The 16,857-nt window shown below is 46.2% G+C and overlaps 1 protein-coding gene across 4 annotated transcripts in view; it reads left to right on the plus strand.

Moving 5' to 3' along the window:
• Positions 1 to 277: 277 nt before the first annotated feature.
• Positions 278 to 16,857, plus strand: part of Dyrk1a (dual specificity tyrosine phosphorylation regulated kinase 1A) — a 120,925-nt gene continuing 104,345 nt past the window's right edge. For 2 of the 4 annotated variants that reach the window (XM_021185336.3, XM_085832294.1), the window contains exon 1: positions 354 to 529. The gene's annotated coding sequence lies outside the window, so the exon portion shown is untranslated. Of the gene's footprint in view, positions 530 to 737; positions 975 to 16,857 lie in introns of those variants that run through there. The other 2 variants (XM_085832295.1, XM_029470577.2) reach the window with 2 other exon arrangements.

Here is a 16,857-nt window from a genome sequence, read left to right on the forward strand (position 1 = left end):
TGCGAGGGCGAGTGTGCGCGCGGTGAGTGTGCGCGAGTGTCTGTGCGGGATCGGGGGCGGGCGGTCCGGGCTCTCCTGGCGGAGCCGCCGCCGCCGCCGCCGCCGCCGCTCGGGCCCCGGCGCTGCTCGCTGCGCAGCTTCGGAGCGCGCGCCATTTTGTGAGATTTACAAAAATCCTCGTCGGGAAGAAGCGGCCGGCAGCGGCCGCCACTCGGCGCCCGGCCTCGCCGCCGCCGCCGCCCTCCGCACCGGGCCGGGCCGGGCCCCGCCGCCAGCACTCGGGGGCCCGGGGACTGCGGTATTTGCCGGGGAGGGGCTGTCGCCTGCCTCCCCGGCCGCGGGCGCCGCCGGCCCCGCCAGCCCGACGGACCCTGAGCCAGCGCGGCTGCGGCGCGGAGCCGGGACGCCGGGGGCGGAGAGAGGCGGCCGGGGCGGCGCTGGCTGCGGAGGCCGCGGCGGGAGCGCGGCGCGGGAGCTCGAGGCTGAGACTCACCGGAGGGAGCGGCGCGAGCGCCCCGCCATCGTCCCGGTGAGTGTCCGCCCCGCCCGGCGCGGCGCGGCCCTGCGCGCGGCTTCCCGGGGCCTGTGAGCCGGGCTCGCCAGGCCTCTAGCGGAGGGAGGGAGGGACCTGCCATCTTAGGAGCGGGCGGGCGGGCGGGCGGCCTGGGGCCCGGGGCCCGGGGAAGAAAGCCTCGTCCCCGAGGAAAGTTGCGGCGGGTGGGACCCGCTGCCTCGGGCCCGGCCGGCGCCAGACCTCCACTGGCTGCCCGGGCGCAGGGGAGGAGGCTGTTCTCCTCCTCCTCCTCCTCTTCCTCCTCATCCTCTGCCCCCAGCTCCTCCCTCGTCCCTCCTCTCGGTCCCCACCGGCGTGCGGAGCGCCGGGGTTCTGGGCAAGGACAATGCACGGGATCAGAAAATGGGGCTGGCGGCCGGGAGGCGAGGACGCAAGGCCCGGTCGGGCCGGGCCGGCGAAGGTCGGCAGCCTGCTGCCTGCGAGGCCCAGTGGGCCCGCGCCCGGGCCTGGGGACCCGGTGTGCTCGGAAGTCGGGCGGCGAGCGCGGGCTACCCAGGGCACCGGAGGGGCCGGGGTGACCTGCATAGCAGCGGGAGGAGACGGGAATTAGAATGGAGACCTGTGTATCGCCTCAAAACTTCAACATCTATTTATAGGCGCAGACCCACTCAGGCTCCAGAGGCCCCAGAGCTGCTGAATATCAGCACTAAGCTAGAGGCCCCTCCCTACCCCGAAATAGTTAAAAATGGCAAAATTCGTGAGTCAGTGACTCCAATGACTTGTCTTGTCTTTGCCCAGCCCTAGATTATGTGACTCCTGTCGTCGAGGTGCAGCATCATTTGCTTCTTGAGTTCTGCCAAATCCCAAGAAAATATTCCTTGTAACTGTTTGCACACTCATAGATTAGTGCAAGGCCTTTTATATATTCCCTCGAATAACCTCCCAGTTGGAAATGCTGCCCATTTTACAGATGAGCAGACTGAGCCTAGAGGTGGGCAGTGACTAGTCCAAGGTCATACAGCCAGGACTCCGGGAGGCCTATGTCAGTTGTTAGCCTGGCTTTCTGTTCATCGGCTCCTAACTTCTTATTAAGTACTGTATGATGACTCAGGGCTGTAACCTAGAGACTGTTTGGGTACAGGTTTTGGTAGAGTTAATTTAGGGTTTGCAGAAGTACAGTTTAGATGAGCCCCTGTAATGAAACTTGTCACCCCCCTCCCCCAAGTAAACTAGTCTGTTTTTGAGTGGAAGAATTGAAACCACTGGTGCATTTTGTTTTTTGCTTTAACTGTTAACAGTATAGAGTTCTTTTTGCATATTGATAAGTCATAAAGTTTGGTGTGAAGTTATTTTTTTTCTTTAAATACTTACATTTCTCTTTTGACACTTTGTACTTTGCATGTTATGAGTAACTATTAGGTATTTTGATTTGAGATGTTAATGTTAATAATGTAGTGGAATTATCTTTGTTAAATTTTTTTAATTGTCTTAAAGAATTACATTTTTAAATAGACTGTAAGTGGGAGACAGGAGCTCAAATTTCACTTGTCAAGGTTTCAGAGGAATAATGGTTAAGGAGGTTTATTTGGATATATGGATTTTCAGGGTACATGTCTTAAAGAACCCTGCCCTTCGGAGCTTCTGTCCTAGCATGGCGGTGGTGTCTGTGGTACTGTCCAAAAAGTTAAAACCCTTGTCAGCATCTATACCAGGTACTCTGTAAAAATGGCCACAGAAAGTTTGTATTTACCTCAGAGAGGCATAAGCTCAGAAATTATTCTAGAAGGGCTGCTCCTGTGTCTGTAAGGCAGGGACACACATTTCGTATGCCTGGTGGATGATGAAGATTTTGTTGTCTTTTGAAGGAGTAGAGTTGAAGGGATGGTTGTTATCTGTAAGGAGAGGAAACTGACTGACTGACCCAGTGGAGCTTCTTGAAGACACTTTGGTGTGTGACCTGTTAAAACTGTAACCTCTATGCTCTGTGCTATACCACTGCTATGTGCTAGGAGTTGAAAAAAAATACCATTCATGAGAACATGGATAGTGAAAAAGACCCTTGGCTAGAGGAATCTCACTTGAGAGTTCTACTCTGTCACTGAGTTTTCTTCGTGGCTGGACTCCTGTGCTTGTGACTCACAGATGGGAGTGACTGACAGTCTGAGGCAGGAGCTCAAGTCTGGGCTGTGCAGTGCAGTGCAGTGACTGAGGGTAAAGCTAAGATGGCTTGTTTCAGACATGGCATGAATTCTGTCATGGGTGTTATGTAACTGTCAAGGAAAGAAATACTGTATGTGTTTACTTTGGGTATTACTTTAAACCATTTTAATAGAAATTTAAATAGCACAGAGATGTTACAGAGTTGATGGTTGGCAAATGTCTGTTCCAGAAAGAAATTTTGTATAGAATCTTGGATGACCAAGAATCATTTTGTACTGCAGGACATAGTTACATAGTATACATAGTTGGACTCCTAGAGGGAGGGAGGGAGGGCTTCATTTCTGAATCTCTTGCTACTTGCTGATGCTCTTGTTCCCACCTGCCAGCCAGTGTCCCTCTTCCCAGTAACTTCTCAAGAAGGAGCTTAGCCAGCAAGCACCACAAGTTTCCAGAAAGTCTGTGAAGAACATGGCTCAGCACTTGGAGCTGTTAGTCTTGAGAATTCTGTGGTATTTCTAGACAGTAACTTGGCCCTAACACTCTACTTTGTGTTGAGTGTTTTGGTGGGTTTCCTCCATTTGTACTTGTCTACTTTCGTCTTAGGAACAGATCTCTTGCTTGGACATAACAGACAGGGTCACCTGTAACTTCACAGTTTGTCTGTCACAGCTGTAGGACTGGAGTAGTAGTGTATGGAGTGGGTATGTCTTCTGAAGGCAGGGACCCTGTGCTGTCCTACCCATTGTCGTGTTTGATGGCAAGGCAGTCTGTGGGAACTCATAACCCAGTGCTCGCATGGGGTGGGGTTTTATGGGGATTAAAAATTGGTGTTTAATTACTTGGAAAAAAATTATTAAATTATTTTAACTTACCTAAAGTTGTCCCTAAATGAAGGAATCTTTTGAAATTATGCTTCACGTCAGCTTCATAATGTTAAGCTGTTGAGTGTAAAGTCTTCTGCTGGGTACGTGAGAGTTGAATGCAGGTTTCACGGAACTAAAATAAAGGTTCACATTAGCTAGTGCAGGCAAGTGTTATTTTAAAAATTTTAGTTTCATATTGATATATAAAAACAAAATTTGACTTGGAAGTACATTGTATTAAACAGCTATGCTTTTTAAAGTTATATTTTGGCTTTGAAATTCTCATTTGAGCATTCTGTAGTGAGTTACAGTTCTTGGTTGAGAGAGAAACCTAACATTGGACATCTAACCTGCTGTGGATCTACCAAGGCAGATTTGTGCTGACAAGGAGCCATGCTGGATTCTTGGCAGTTAGTTCTGAAGAGATGCCATTTTTCTCAAGGATGATTTTTTTATGTATGTTATTATTGTTAATAAACTAAAATTTGACAAGAAATACTTTTTGACTAGGGATGTGTGTGTGTGTGATATGCAGGAGTCATGTAGAAGTCATGTCTCGATGATGAGTCATTTCATCATACAAAATTGAAATCTCATAATTGAGACGCTTTGCTTGGGTTGGCCTGCTGTGATGGTTTGACGTGGTATGAAACCAGCGTATAGAAGGAAGGCATCAACTCTTTTTTAAACAACATTGTCACAGTCACACAACCCCTAGCTTTTTTTGTTCCTTTTTTTTTTTAAAGTTGAAAAAAACAAAACAATTTCAGCGATCAGTTGATTTTTTTTTTTATTTAGAAATATTTGATGGGATTTGTGGCTATGGTTGTGTCTTGGGTGTGTCTGGGTGGGTTGCTGGCACTGGCGTTTCGTTTCTCCAAGAGCTTTGAGGTACCTGGTTTGGAGAAGTCCTTGAGGCCCCTCAAGTACTTCTAGGGAATGACTTCAGGACTCAGGCTCAGCATAGGTGTCTTCCCCTGTGATAGCAGGTTGGCAGCTGTCATGTTGCTGTGCAGATGGTGGGATGGATACTTCTCTGCTCTTCCCTGTCTCCTTTTCAGACACACTCACTCTTCTTCCTCTGCATCATTACCTCAGGGATGCCTTTCCTGTCCCCACCCCCTGTCCCCTCTCCCCCTTAGCTGTGCACAAAGTTAAATCTAGGACATTACACACATGAGGCAAGCATTCGCCCTCAGCTTCCCCATGAGAGCCAAGTAGGGCTTTCTCCTTCTTCCACAGCCTTTATTGCTGATAGTTGTAGGGTGAGTCACAACTGACTTATATACACTTAATCCTTTAATGTCTGTCTGCCTCCTCTCCAATGGACAACGGGGTCTTCCCCACCCATGTGCTAGTGGTCAGATCTAGTCATGTGACCATACTTAGCTGCACAGGAGGCTGGGATTTGTGGTCTTTGGAAGGGTGGCTGTTTATTTGGCTGAGCATTTGCTTCTGTAGATAGGTGGAATGAAGGAAAATTAAACATTACTTGTTCACTTCTAAATATTTTGGAAGAAATCTCTGGAAATAAGGCAGTTTATTGAACGATCACTGTTCAGTATTGGCCATTAAGCTTTGTGCTATAATGAAAACTCAGATTGCCCAGATATATTGCTGGATCTGTTTTCTATCTATCTATCTATCTATCTATCTATCTGTAGTCTGATGAGAAGAATGAATTTGTACAATTTTTTTTTTTTTTGTAGTGAAGATATTTGGGGTCTAATAGTTTACTGACACTGTTTTCTGAGAGAAACAACTTTTTTTTTTTTTTTTTTGGTTTTTTGAGACAGGGTTTCTCTGTGTAGCCCTGGCTGTCCTGGAACTTACTTTGTAGACCAGGCTGGCCTTGAACTCAGAAATCTGCCTGCCTCTGCCTCCCAAATGCTGGGATTAAAGGCTTGTGCCACCACCGCTCAGCCCCAGAACAATTTTTTATAGTTGTGATTATATCATGTAAATAGTAAAATGTAAACTTTTGGCTTTCCTCTTAATAGTCTGCTCTGTCCCGATAGTGTGTGTGGCCCAGCAGGTAGTGCTAGACCAACATGGAGTACTGGACAGCTAGAGCAGCATTTGGGTCTTGGGGCTTTCAGTGTCTGAGAGTCACTAGTGCTGTAAGATGCTAGCAGTGACTTAGGAGACAGTCGTTAGCTGACACCTCCTTCCTGGAGTCCTGACTGTGAGGGAAGGGGAACCCCAGCCTTTCTGTTAGCAGGTGGTAGATGTAGCGGGACCTGGGCAGGCTGACCTGCTCTCCTCTGGAGAACTTGTCAGGGTTTTGGGATTCCCAGGCTCAGGCAATTTTGTGTAGTTTTCGATGACCTCTGGAAGGAGCTTTGTTTATAAGGACTCTGGTCATCCTGTTGCAGCACAGACATCTGAGAAAAGCTCTGGGGGACGAGATTCATCTCACCTTACAGAGGAGGAATGCAGAGAGACCGGGTGCCTGAACTGCACTAGCACGGGCTGTTCTTTTTAGATGGACTAGAGGACAAGAGTTTATGGGGCATCCACATTTACAGGTGTCTGTCAGTCTCAGACACAGCGCTCTTCATGCAAGGAGCTCATTCCTAGGGAATGCTTGGTGTGATTAATTTCCTTTTAGCCTCACAGATAAATAGGCCACTGAAGTACATTGTCCAGTCCTTTCTCTTGCTAGTGTTTGGGAGGGACTTACTAGTGTTTCTTTAGCTTTGAGTTCACTCTGTGTTCCAGGAAGGCTTTGAACTCAGATCTTCCTGCTTCAGCCTTTGGAGTAGCTGGGGTTATAGGCCTGTATCACCTGGCCTGGCTCTTTTGTTTTTCTTTTTTTTTTAGATTTATTTATTTGTTTTATATTACACTTTCTTCAGACACCCCAGAAGAGAGTATCAGAGCCCATTACAGATGGTTGTGAGCCACCATGTGGTTGCTGGGATTTGAACTCAGGACCTCTGGAAGAGCAGTCAGTGCTCTGAACCACTGAGCCATCTCTCCAGCCTGAGGCCTGGCTCTTTTTTAAATTTATTTTGGTGATAGCCTCTCTGGTCCTATCTGGTCTGGAATTCATTATGCAGCTCACACTGGCTTTAAACTCACAGCAGTCCTCCTGCATTCTCTCAGGAGCTGGTGTTATAGGACTGAGCTACCATACTTGACTTCCATGTATGTGTTGTTTTTAATTTTCTAAGTTGTTTGTCGTGTCGATGAAAAGGTTCTGCTGTGTATGTCTGGCTGGCCTGGAATTTGCTATATAGACTAGTCTGGCCTTGAACTCACAGAGATCTGCCTATCTCTGCGTTGGGGTGTTAGGATTAATATGTGTGCCACCTTCTTTAAAATGTTAGAGTATTTGTGTGTCTATATGAGTATATGCCACATTTGTGTAAGGGCCCTTGGGTGCCAGAAGAGTGTGTTGGATCCCATAGAGCTTGTGGGCAGTTATGAACACCCCAGATGGATGCTGGGAACCAGACTGGGTTTCTCTGGAGGAGCATGATGGGCTCTCATGTAGCCCAGCCTACCTTGAAATCCTTCTGCCTCAGCCCCTGGAATGTTGTTACAGGCATGTGTCCCCATGCCCACTTTATGCCATGCTAGGGTTCGATCTGGGGATTCATGGATTGTAGGCAAATACACTACCACAGGAGCTGCATTCCTGGCCCTTGTCAGGTTTGGTTCTGTTTGTTTTGTTGATTTTTGCTTTCATTTTGCTTGGGAACGATTTCATTTTATACATACCCTTTGGTTTCTTTAGTTCTAATGAAGGGATATTAAAATTGTTGTCACTGCTGTTCTTATGTACACTTAGTGGTAAGTAAACTTGTGCTCTGAGCATCTGCTGTAGGATACCTATCTATAAGGAAGACTGTGTACCAGCTATGAGCACACTGGAACAACGTATATTGTTGCCAAGGTGTCTTCTAAAATATCATATCAGTTTATGTGTTTACAATCAGTGTCTGAAGAGCGCATTTTCCTTTTTTTAAATTTTTATTTATTTATTAATTATTTTGAGGCAGGATTTCTCTGTGTAACAGCCCTTGGCCCTGGCTGTCCTGGCACTCATTCTTTAGACTAGGCTGGCTTCAAACTCAGAGACCTGCCTGCCTCTGCCTCTGCCTCTGCCTCTGCCTCTGCCTCTGCCTCTGCCTCTGCCTCTGCCTCTGCCTCTGCCTCTGCCTCTGCCTCTGCCTCTGCCTCTGCCTCTGCCTCTGCCTCTGCCTCTGCCTCTGCCTCTGCCTCCTCTGCCTCCTCTGCCTCCTCTGCCTCCTCTGCCTCCTCTGCCTCCTCTGCCTCCTCTGCCTCCTCTGCCTCCTCTGCCTCCTCTGCCTCCTCTGCCTCCTCTGCCTCTACATTTGCCTCCGAGGGCTGGGATAAAAGGCCTGTTTCACCACTCTCAACTTTTGTGTTTTTCCAATTCTTATGAGGAATATTTTAAAGTTTTAAATATTTGACATTTTATTTGGATTTGCTTTTAATTATGACTAAAGGCTGAATTTGAACATCTTGAATTGTACTCTAATCTGCCCACCCCCCACCAGTACCATTATGGTCCCAGCCCACCTGAGATCGCCTTGCCTCAGCCTCTTGAATGCTGGGACTACAGACAAGGATCCCATCCTGGTTTAAGACCTATGTTTTAAATAACAAAATATTCATTCTTCGTTAGATACATGATTGAAGATATAGTTGATTATTTTTTGGTTTACCTTTATTCTGTTGACTAATTGATGCTTTGATATATTTTAAGAGTCTACAGGGTCTTCTTAGTTGAGAAAATATGGGCACGTTCTCTGTGTGAGGTGTGAGTGGAGTGGTGGTCTCTGTTGATTGTAAGGGAAAGAGGGGTCTGACTGCTTTCCAGAGATGGGTTCAAGAAAAGCTGGGTGCAGGCACCACTTAGAGGTGTAGTCAAGGAAAAGTGAGCACAGGCAAGCCTGTGTTCTGAGAGATGTGGCCGTGTGGAGAACTGGTGGGCACAGAACACAGGACGGCTAGCTAGTTGGGCAACTCGAGTGAGGCTCTGTATGGTAGGCCAGGTTCCCTTGGTCAGATGTGGTTATGAGAGGAGAGGCAAGGGCAGCTGGACATAGCGATGAAGGGGAGGAAGCAAGAGCGGGACTGAGGAGTGAGAGTCGGGACGGGCTGACAGGCAGGTGCAGTACAGAGCACCGTGTGCGTGTGCGGGGCTACAAACGAAGGACGAGGTAGACGATGGAGGGCACGGGAACTTCTTACCTTACATTTCTAGTAGGTAGCAAATGCATTTCTGGATTCACAGAGCAATGTGGCTGAGGTTCTGGAGGTGGAGAGCCTGGTGGGGTGGGGATTAAACCACTACTGGGAGGGTGCTGTGGGGAGGGTTGCGTAGCTCACAGTGGTTTTAGTGTGACAGCTGAGCCTCCTTCCTTCTTTCTGGTAAAACTAGTAGAGTACTTTGTGTCTTCCATGATGCTGGGTGGGGACAGTTTGCAGCACTGATGAAGATGAGAGAGAAGGTGGGGCAGTGGGGAAAAGGAGATTTTCAAACTGACCTTTTTTTTTTTTTTTTTGGTTTTCTAAGACTAGGGTTTCTCTGTGTAGCTTTGGCTGTCCTGGAACTCAGTCAGACTGGCCTCGAACTCACAGAGATCCTCCTGCCTCTGCTTCCTGAGTGCTGGGGCTAAAGATGTACACTACCACTACCCATTGAAACTGACTCTGGAAAGGAAAAAGTTGTTTCCTATTTTATAGTTGGAGATGCAGAGTGGCGGAGTGTGTGAGAGCAGTCACACCATGTTCTTAGTTTGGCCGTAGAGTGTATGAATGCAGTTATCCTAGGTTCTTAGTGTGGCAGACTGTGTGAGAGCAGTCACACCATGTTCTTAGTGTGGCCGTAGAGTGTGTGAATGCAGTTATCCTAGGTTCTTAGTGTGGCAGACTGTGTGAGAGCAGTCACACCGTGTTCTTAGTGTGGCCGTAGAGTGTGTGAGTGCAGTTATCCTAGGTTCTTAGTGTGGCAGACTGTGTGAGAGCAGTCACACCGTGTTCTTAGTGTGGCCGTAGAGTGTGTGAGTGCAGTTATCCTAGGTTCTTAGTGTGGCAGACTGTGTGAGAGCAGTCACACCATGTTCTTAGTGTGGCCGTAGAGTGTATGAATGCAGTTATCCTAGGTTCTTAGTGTGGCAGACTGTGTGAGAGCAGTCACACCGTGTTCTTAGTGTGGCCGTAGAGTGTGTGAGTGCAGTTATCCTAGGTTCTTAGTGTGGCAGACTGTGTGAGAGCAGTCACACCATGTTCTTAGTGTGGCCGTAGAGTGTATGAATGCAGTTATCCTAGGTTCTTAGTGTGGCAGACTGTGTGAGAGCAGTCACACCGTGTTCTTAGTGTGGCCGTAGAGTGTGTGAGTGCAGTTATCCTAGGTTCTTAGTGTGGCAGACTGTGTGAGAGCAGTCACACCATGTTCTTAGTGTGGCCGTAGAGTGTATGAATGCAGTTATCCTAGGTTCTTAGTGTGGCAGACTGTGTGAGAGCAGTCACACCGTGTTCTTAGTGTGGCCGTAGAGTGTGTGAGTGCAGTTATCCTAGGTTCTTAGTGTGGCAGACTGTGTGAGAGCAGTCACACCATGTTCTTAGTGTGGCCGTAGAGTGTGTGAGTGCAGTTATCCTAGGTTCTTAGTGTGGCAGACTATGAGAGCAGTCACACCAGGCTCTTAGTGTTCTCATGGAAATCGCATGGTGTATTGCTTTGTACATGTAGACTGATCCTGTGTGCTGATAGAACTATTGATTGATTAGGCAGGATCTCACTACACACACACACACGCACACAGGAATAGAGACATTCATATGTGCATGCATACACACATGTCTGGCTTGGAGCTCACTGTGTAGACCAGGCTGACCTTGAGCTCACTCAGAGTTGTCTCCCTCTGCCTCTTGAGTACCAGGGTTAAAGTGTGCACCACCATTCTGGTTAAAACTGTTTATTCATTGCGCACCAAAGAGTGCCAAACATGTAACTGGAGCCTGGAAATCAACTCTAAAACAAGAGCTACTGTTGCCTTTGCCATTATGGAATGTTCTGGTGGGAAAGTTATTTTATAGTTAGAGTAGGATTAAGGATATAGTCTACAATAGCCATAAATTAAATCCTCATTTAAATGGACATAGGATGATTGTAAAAAATATTTTTGAGGGTCAAAAAATATCTTAGAGTCCTTTTGATGGTTAATTTTGAGCTAAACTATATTTAGATAGAAATAGACCTCTAGTCCTTGAGACAAATACTGACTACTAAGAAGATTCTGAAAGTTCTTCAAAACAGCGTGGATAAGAAAATGAGTAGGAGCTCACTGAGTGCACTCTGATTTTGTACATTCTCTGATAGTAATCCTATAGCAGAGTCAAAACAGTGCTGAGTCTGCTGAGTTCCTCCGGGGCCTGGCTCGGTTGCTCAGCAGCAGCATAGTTAGGTACAGAGAGGAGAAAGGAAGGAAGGGAAGGGTTAGGATCGTGGCAGATAGTTTGGAGAAGGCCTCTCCCTGCCGAGGACGAAGGCCTATGGAGATGACTAGGAAAGGGATTCAACACTTGCCTGTTATTAAAAAACAAAAGAAAATTTCTGGCCAGATGTGGTATCAGTTTGTGGAAGCCCCTGGAAACTTTGCTCAGGATCCACCCACCTTCTCTTTAGAGACAGTCCCTTTCCCACAGAGCTCACTGATGAGGTGAGTGTGGCTGGCCCTGAATCTCTAGAGCTGCCCCTGCCCCTGCCCCTGCCCCTGCCCCTGCCCCTGCCCCTGCCCCTGCCCCTGCCCCTGCCCCTGCCCCTGCAGCACTGGCTTTGTGGGGGTGTGCTACCACACCTACTTTGTTTGTTGTTTTTTTTTTTTTTCCATGGGTGCTAAGGTCAAACTTGGAGCCTAGTGCTTGCACACCTATACTTTTAGCAATCACATAGGTGCTGGGCATCAAGCAGGAGTTACTCAGTGAGGCTTTTGTCTCTGAACAAACAAAGACGAAAAAGAAAACCTAAACTCTGCCCAGAGCAAAACCACCCCCTACCCCCAAAAACCCGACAAATCCAAAACCAAAGCCTTCCTTAATGGTGTTGTGACTTGTAAGATAAAGACTAAAGGAGTCATAGAACCTGTGTTCTTGCCTAAGTGTCCTGTCCCAGGTGACTGACTCACCCCTCAGCTCTCTCTGGACCACATAAGTGACCCTTCTCTGCACTGTTGTCTTGGTCTGGGGTTATACCTTGTTTAGTAACTTTTTTCCTCATTCAGTTTTTGCTGAGAAATCCCTTTGTTGGGGAGCAGCCCCACCCCCATGTTACTCTAAGTATGTAAAATTGTATGCCTGTTCTTTGTTCATAATACTTTAAAAAAACTAAGCACTTCTTTAAAGTGTCTATTTGATTAATCCTCTGTAGAAATCAGCTGAGTTTTTTACCTTCAGTATTTTACAATCATAGGCATTCCCTGGTACCCAGTACCGTTTAAGCATGAAATAAATGCTTGTTCAATGAATCAATACATCTTAACTTTTTTAGTTAGTCCCAAGGACATTTGCATGTGGAATAAAGAGTAGGGCAGGGAGTTTGGAAACCTAGAAAAAGGCAGAGGCGAAGCATGGTAGAGATGGATTCAACTGGAATCCGGATGTGTCGGCACACTTAGATCAGTTTTGAGGCAGGACTGTAGTGAGTTGAAGCTTCATAGTGAGTTCTGGCTAGAGGGTGAGTGAGACCCTCCTTAAAACAGAAGCACCAGGCAGTGGTGGCACATGCTTTTAATTCCAGCAAAGACAGAGGCAAAGGCAGGCATGTCTCTGAGCTTGAGGCCAGTCTGGTCCACATAGTTCTAGGACAGCCAGGGCTACACAGAGAAACCCTGTCTCAAAAAAACCAAAAACCAAACCAAACCAAGCAAAACCCAAAAACCACAAAAAAGATTAGAGAGCTTTAAGTGCTATGCATGGGAGGAAGAAACTTACTTATTTGTATATAAATGGGTATAAGTGCCTACTGTATGTTGGGACAATCTACTGAATGTGGAAAGTGGAAAGATGGGGCCTCTGTATTAAAGGAATAGCCTAGTAGTTAATTGGAGTCCATACAACTCTTAGTGGATATTTGGAGCGGTTTTATCGATTGAGACGGGGTCTTACCAGACAGCCCAGGCTGGTGACTGCATTCCTGCCTCAGCCTCCAGAGGTGCACTCACTACCTGTCCTACTGGGGTTAATTAAGACTAGCTTAGAATCTGGGAGCAATCAGCTTGGAAGGTGAAGTTGTTCGTTATTCCTTACTCCTAGCCAACAGAGGGACATTCTTTCAGCTAGAACTTAGATCCAGCTTTGTAGTAGGTCTCGTGCACATTTAAAATAAGTCTAGCTTTGGAAAGTAACAAAAAATGAAGAGAGGAGTCTAGATGCCTTGTGGCTGGGGTTTCCTCCATTTTCATTGTTTGGGTTCAGAACAAGAGTGAGGCAAGGTTTACTGCATGAAGAGGTTTCCAAAAAGTGAGTTGTCACCACAGTGAGAGAAGAGTGAAGCTGGCATTCTTGCCAGGTGCAACAATTTCTTTTATTTTTTTTTTTTGTTTGTTTGTTTTTTGTTTTTTGTTTTTTTTTGTTTTTTTTGTTTTTTTTCTGAGACAAGATATCTTTGTGTAGCTCTGGCTGTCCTGGAACTAGCTTTGTAGACCTTGCTACAGAAACTCAGAGAGATCTGCCTGTCTCTGCCTCTCAAGCACTGTCTGCCTGGGATTAAAGCTGTGCACCAGTAGTTGCCTGGCTGCAGTCTGTGATCTTGGGAGGTGACATTTAAACAGGTGTTTATTCTCAGTGACAGCTTCCATAGTCAGTATTTGGAAAAGCAAAAATTTGGGTAACTTGTTGAAGATGTCCTTCCTCCCTGTGCCTGGTCCCTTGCTGGCTTCTTGGGACATAGTCATGGATCAGATTGATGTAACTGGTCTCTGCCCTCATGGAACTTTACTATGTTGTTAGACCTTACTGGAGGGAAATGTAGAAAAAAAAAATACAGGTTATACCTTGTATAAATGGCTTATGTCTTTTTTCTTGGGCTTAGTTTTGATGGTGACACTTTATAACTTAATCTCTGGCAAGGTGGGAATCAGGATGGGGATGGTGTGGGACACAGTACTAAGTTAAGATATAGGACCTGTTGGTAAAGCTCCAGCTTGTTGGCAGTTTGAGACAGCTCAAGCTGGCTTAAAATTCCTGATAGATTGGGCTGGCCTTGACCTGAGGGTCCTCACAGGCTGAGGTGAAGATCACAGGCTGCTGTTAACACTTTAATCTGTCACATGGTTTTCTTTTTCAAGAAGGGCTCATGTAAACTGAGTTTCTACTGTTTAGTAGTAGCAGTAACCACTATTAGTCAGTACTCTGCATTAGGTAGGCCCTTGGACAGGCATTTATTATTAGGCATTGTACCCTGTTCAGCAGTCCTACAATGTAGCTAATATTATTTGCATTTTATAAGTTAAACAAATAGGGATGCAGGGAATTAATCTTGTTTCACATTGCTCATAGTGCTCAATAGTGCATATGGTCCACATAGTGCTACCAGGTAAAAAGCCCAGGTCAGCATTTTGAGGGCGGGCAGCTAGCCTGTAGCCCATTTACCTAAGGAACAGAGAGGCTTAGTGGTCAGGCCTAGAGCCCTGTGGTCAGTTTATCGAATCCTCTCGCCATCCAGGAGAGGCCAGGAAATTCCCTGAATGGTACTGCTGGGAAGTAAACCAAGGCACTGCTTGGGGTCACTTGGTCCCCATCTTGGTGCACTTGGGTCACTGGAGTCCCCATCCTGCATGTGCTGTCAGGCACATTGTAGAGTTGTGTTTAGTGGCAGTGTATCTATCCCAGAGGCAGCAGTGAGAGACTCTAGTTGTAGTGTTTAATCTGTTTTTATTGGTGTCAGGACAAGGGACAGTCGTTGAGTCTTGTGTTTTCTTCATTAAACAGGATCTATGGTTTGATTTTGGTCAGCCTGACTATATACCTGTATAGGTTTTCTATGAGTGACTTACTTTCAGGCTGTGAAAGCCAGTGCTAGTATAGTATAAACCTATGCTAGCTATGCTAAGGAACACTGTCCTGTGGTAGGTAGGGAGTTCACAGAGAGTCAGGGCTACAGTGTGAAATCCTGTTTTAAAAGAAAGTAATTGTGGCTACAGCCTGAAGTTAGTTGGTTTCCTTGATTTGCAGAATAGTTGAAAATAAAAGTCCCAGTAGCAGCAGGGATGGCAGAAGGAATCAACCTTAATATGCAACAAACAATAGTTTTCTCTCGCCGTGTAACTGTACCCTCACAGAGTTAGCAGGATTTGGGTAAAATGGGGAGTCATTACCTCAGCTTCTGAGTCAGGTTCTTGGGTGCATTTTAGTTGAGTCTCTGTTCTAGAGTCTTAAAAAGATGTGCTAGATTTGATTGGGGAAGACCTCTTATAAAGTATGCTGTTGCTAGCAATATGAATATTGGCAATTTCGGTTTCTTTCTGCTATTTGACAAGTATCTGTCTTAAAATCTTACTATACTGTTGTTCTTTCCAATTTAGCTATTTACTCCAGGCCGGAGTAGGAGCCTCACTTTACAGGCAGTTGACAGTCATCTCCTAAAACCTTGGAGATGACATCTATGTTACTTTCGCTTATTTTCTTAGGTAAATTCACACCTGTGGTCCTGTTCATGTTCAAGGAGAAAGAGAGCAGGTGGGGTGAGCACTGAGAGCATGATGGGAGCCAGGGTAGTCTCGCCAGCAGTGTGGAGAGGTGGCAGAAAGGGCCTCTGTACTCCTGGCCTTCAGGCTTTGAGTCCTAGCCCTGTCTTCCCCAGCCACAGACATACATGGCTCTCCTCTTGAGCTTCCAGCCTAAGGTATTGTCTTCCTGCTCTGTGTCCTTGTGAAGAAGTGGATGCAGGTGAATGAGAGGGCCTCTCTGGCCTCGGTGTGCTGCTGAGTCTTTCCTGCACGTTGTTGATGGCAGCTTTCCTCTCTGCATCCAAGGGCTTCCTTGTCCTTCCTTCAGACTTGCTCTCTTGACGTTTATGCGTAGATGTGTTTGTTGGTCCCACCCTTTTTACAGTTCTTAAAAATGTCACAATTTTATGGTTCCATCTTTTGTTAGACCAAGTTGTGGTTTGTGCTTTCAAGGCCTAATGTACTGGTGTTTGGAATTCTGACTCCTTAAATATTGGCTGATTAATTGTAAGGCTATGTTAATGCATCGTGTCTTAGAATACTTCCTGCTACTCTATGATGCTTTGGGTTCTAGAGAAGTCAGTCCCTCTAAGGTGAGATGCTAGCAACTTAACCAGCACTGGCAGGCCTTTTCATCCTCTTGTCTGTGTCGCTGCCTTCTTTCTTGTGTTTTAAAACAAGTCCCCTAAGTGACTCTTCCTTGTGATCCTGTTGCAGGTTGGTGAGCAGGCGGAGCTCAGTGTGCTTGTTTTGTTTTCCATTGTTGTCCCCTTGTGTCCCTACCCTGAGTGTGTGGGGTGCATTCTCGTTTCCTGCAGTATATAGGGTTTCATGGCTCTTACTGCATGGAATGAAAACCACTTTTATTTTTAAACTCTTCAGATTCTGTTTGTAACTGATCTAACTTGTCTTCTTAGGTTACTTTCTGTTCTCCTGCCTTACTGTTTTTATTCCATAACGATTCTGACTAGTTTAATTTTCTTGTGTGCTAGCCTTTTCTGTTCCTTTAGTCTTAGCTGTCCCTTGAGCATGTTGTCTGTGCTTTTAGATTGTCTATGGAGCATAGAACTGGCATGTAGCAGATGCTTATTGCGTTAAACAAACAACGCTACATTGTTTAATACAATGCTACTCAAACTTTGTGTTATTCATTATAATTTCCAAATGTTGTATTATCTCATTTAATTGCAGCTCAGCTCTGCCAGCGTCATTCGTCTTTCATAAATGCTGTTGAGCAAATTGCCCAAGGTTGCATAGCTGTTGAGATGAAGGTTAGACTTAACAAGTGTCTGTGTCTTTTAGGCTTAATTTTAGCTGGCTCAGGTTGGGAATAAAGCAGAAAAATCATGTTCCTTTGAGCTAGCATTAAAATGCTTATATTTCACCCTTGATGGAGTGGGTGTGAGGGAAGCTAGCCTTAGTTATTCATTTAGATGTCATCTCTAGTTTTCTGTGACTTGGCAGGAGGGAAGCACATTTCTTTCCTGCTGCTTTCCCTAGTTTCTGTCTTTGTTCTCATTTTATTACACACACTATAAAGTTGCTGATACAAAGTGTTTGGGGCCTTTCTCAGTCCGTTTGTGCTGCTTTGACAGGACTTAGCAGATGAGGTGAGGTA

The sequence above is a fragment of the Mus caroli genome, unplaced genomic scaffold (genome assembly GCF_978045245.1).
Source record: "Mus caroli unplaced genomic scaffold, Mus_caroli_1 scaffold_17, whole genome shotgun sequence".
Lineage (NCBI taxonomy): Eukaryota > Metazoa > Chordata > Mammalia > Rodentia > Muridae > Mus > Mus caroli.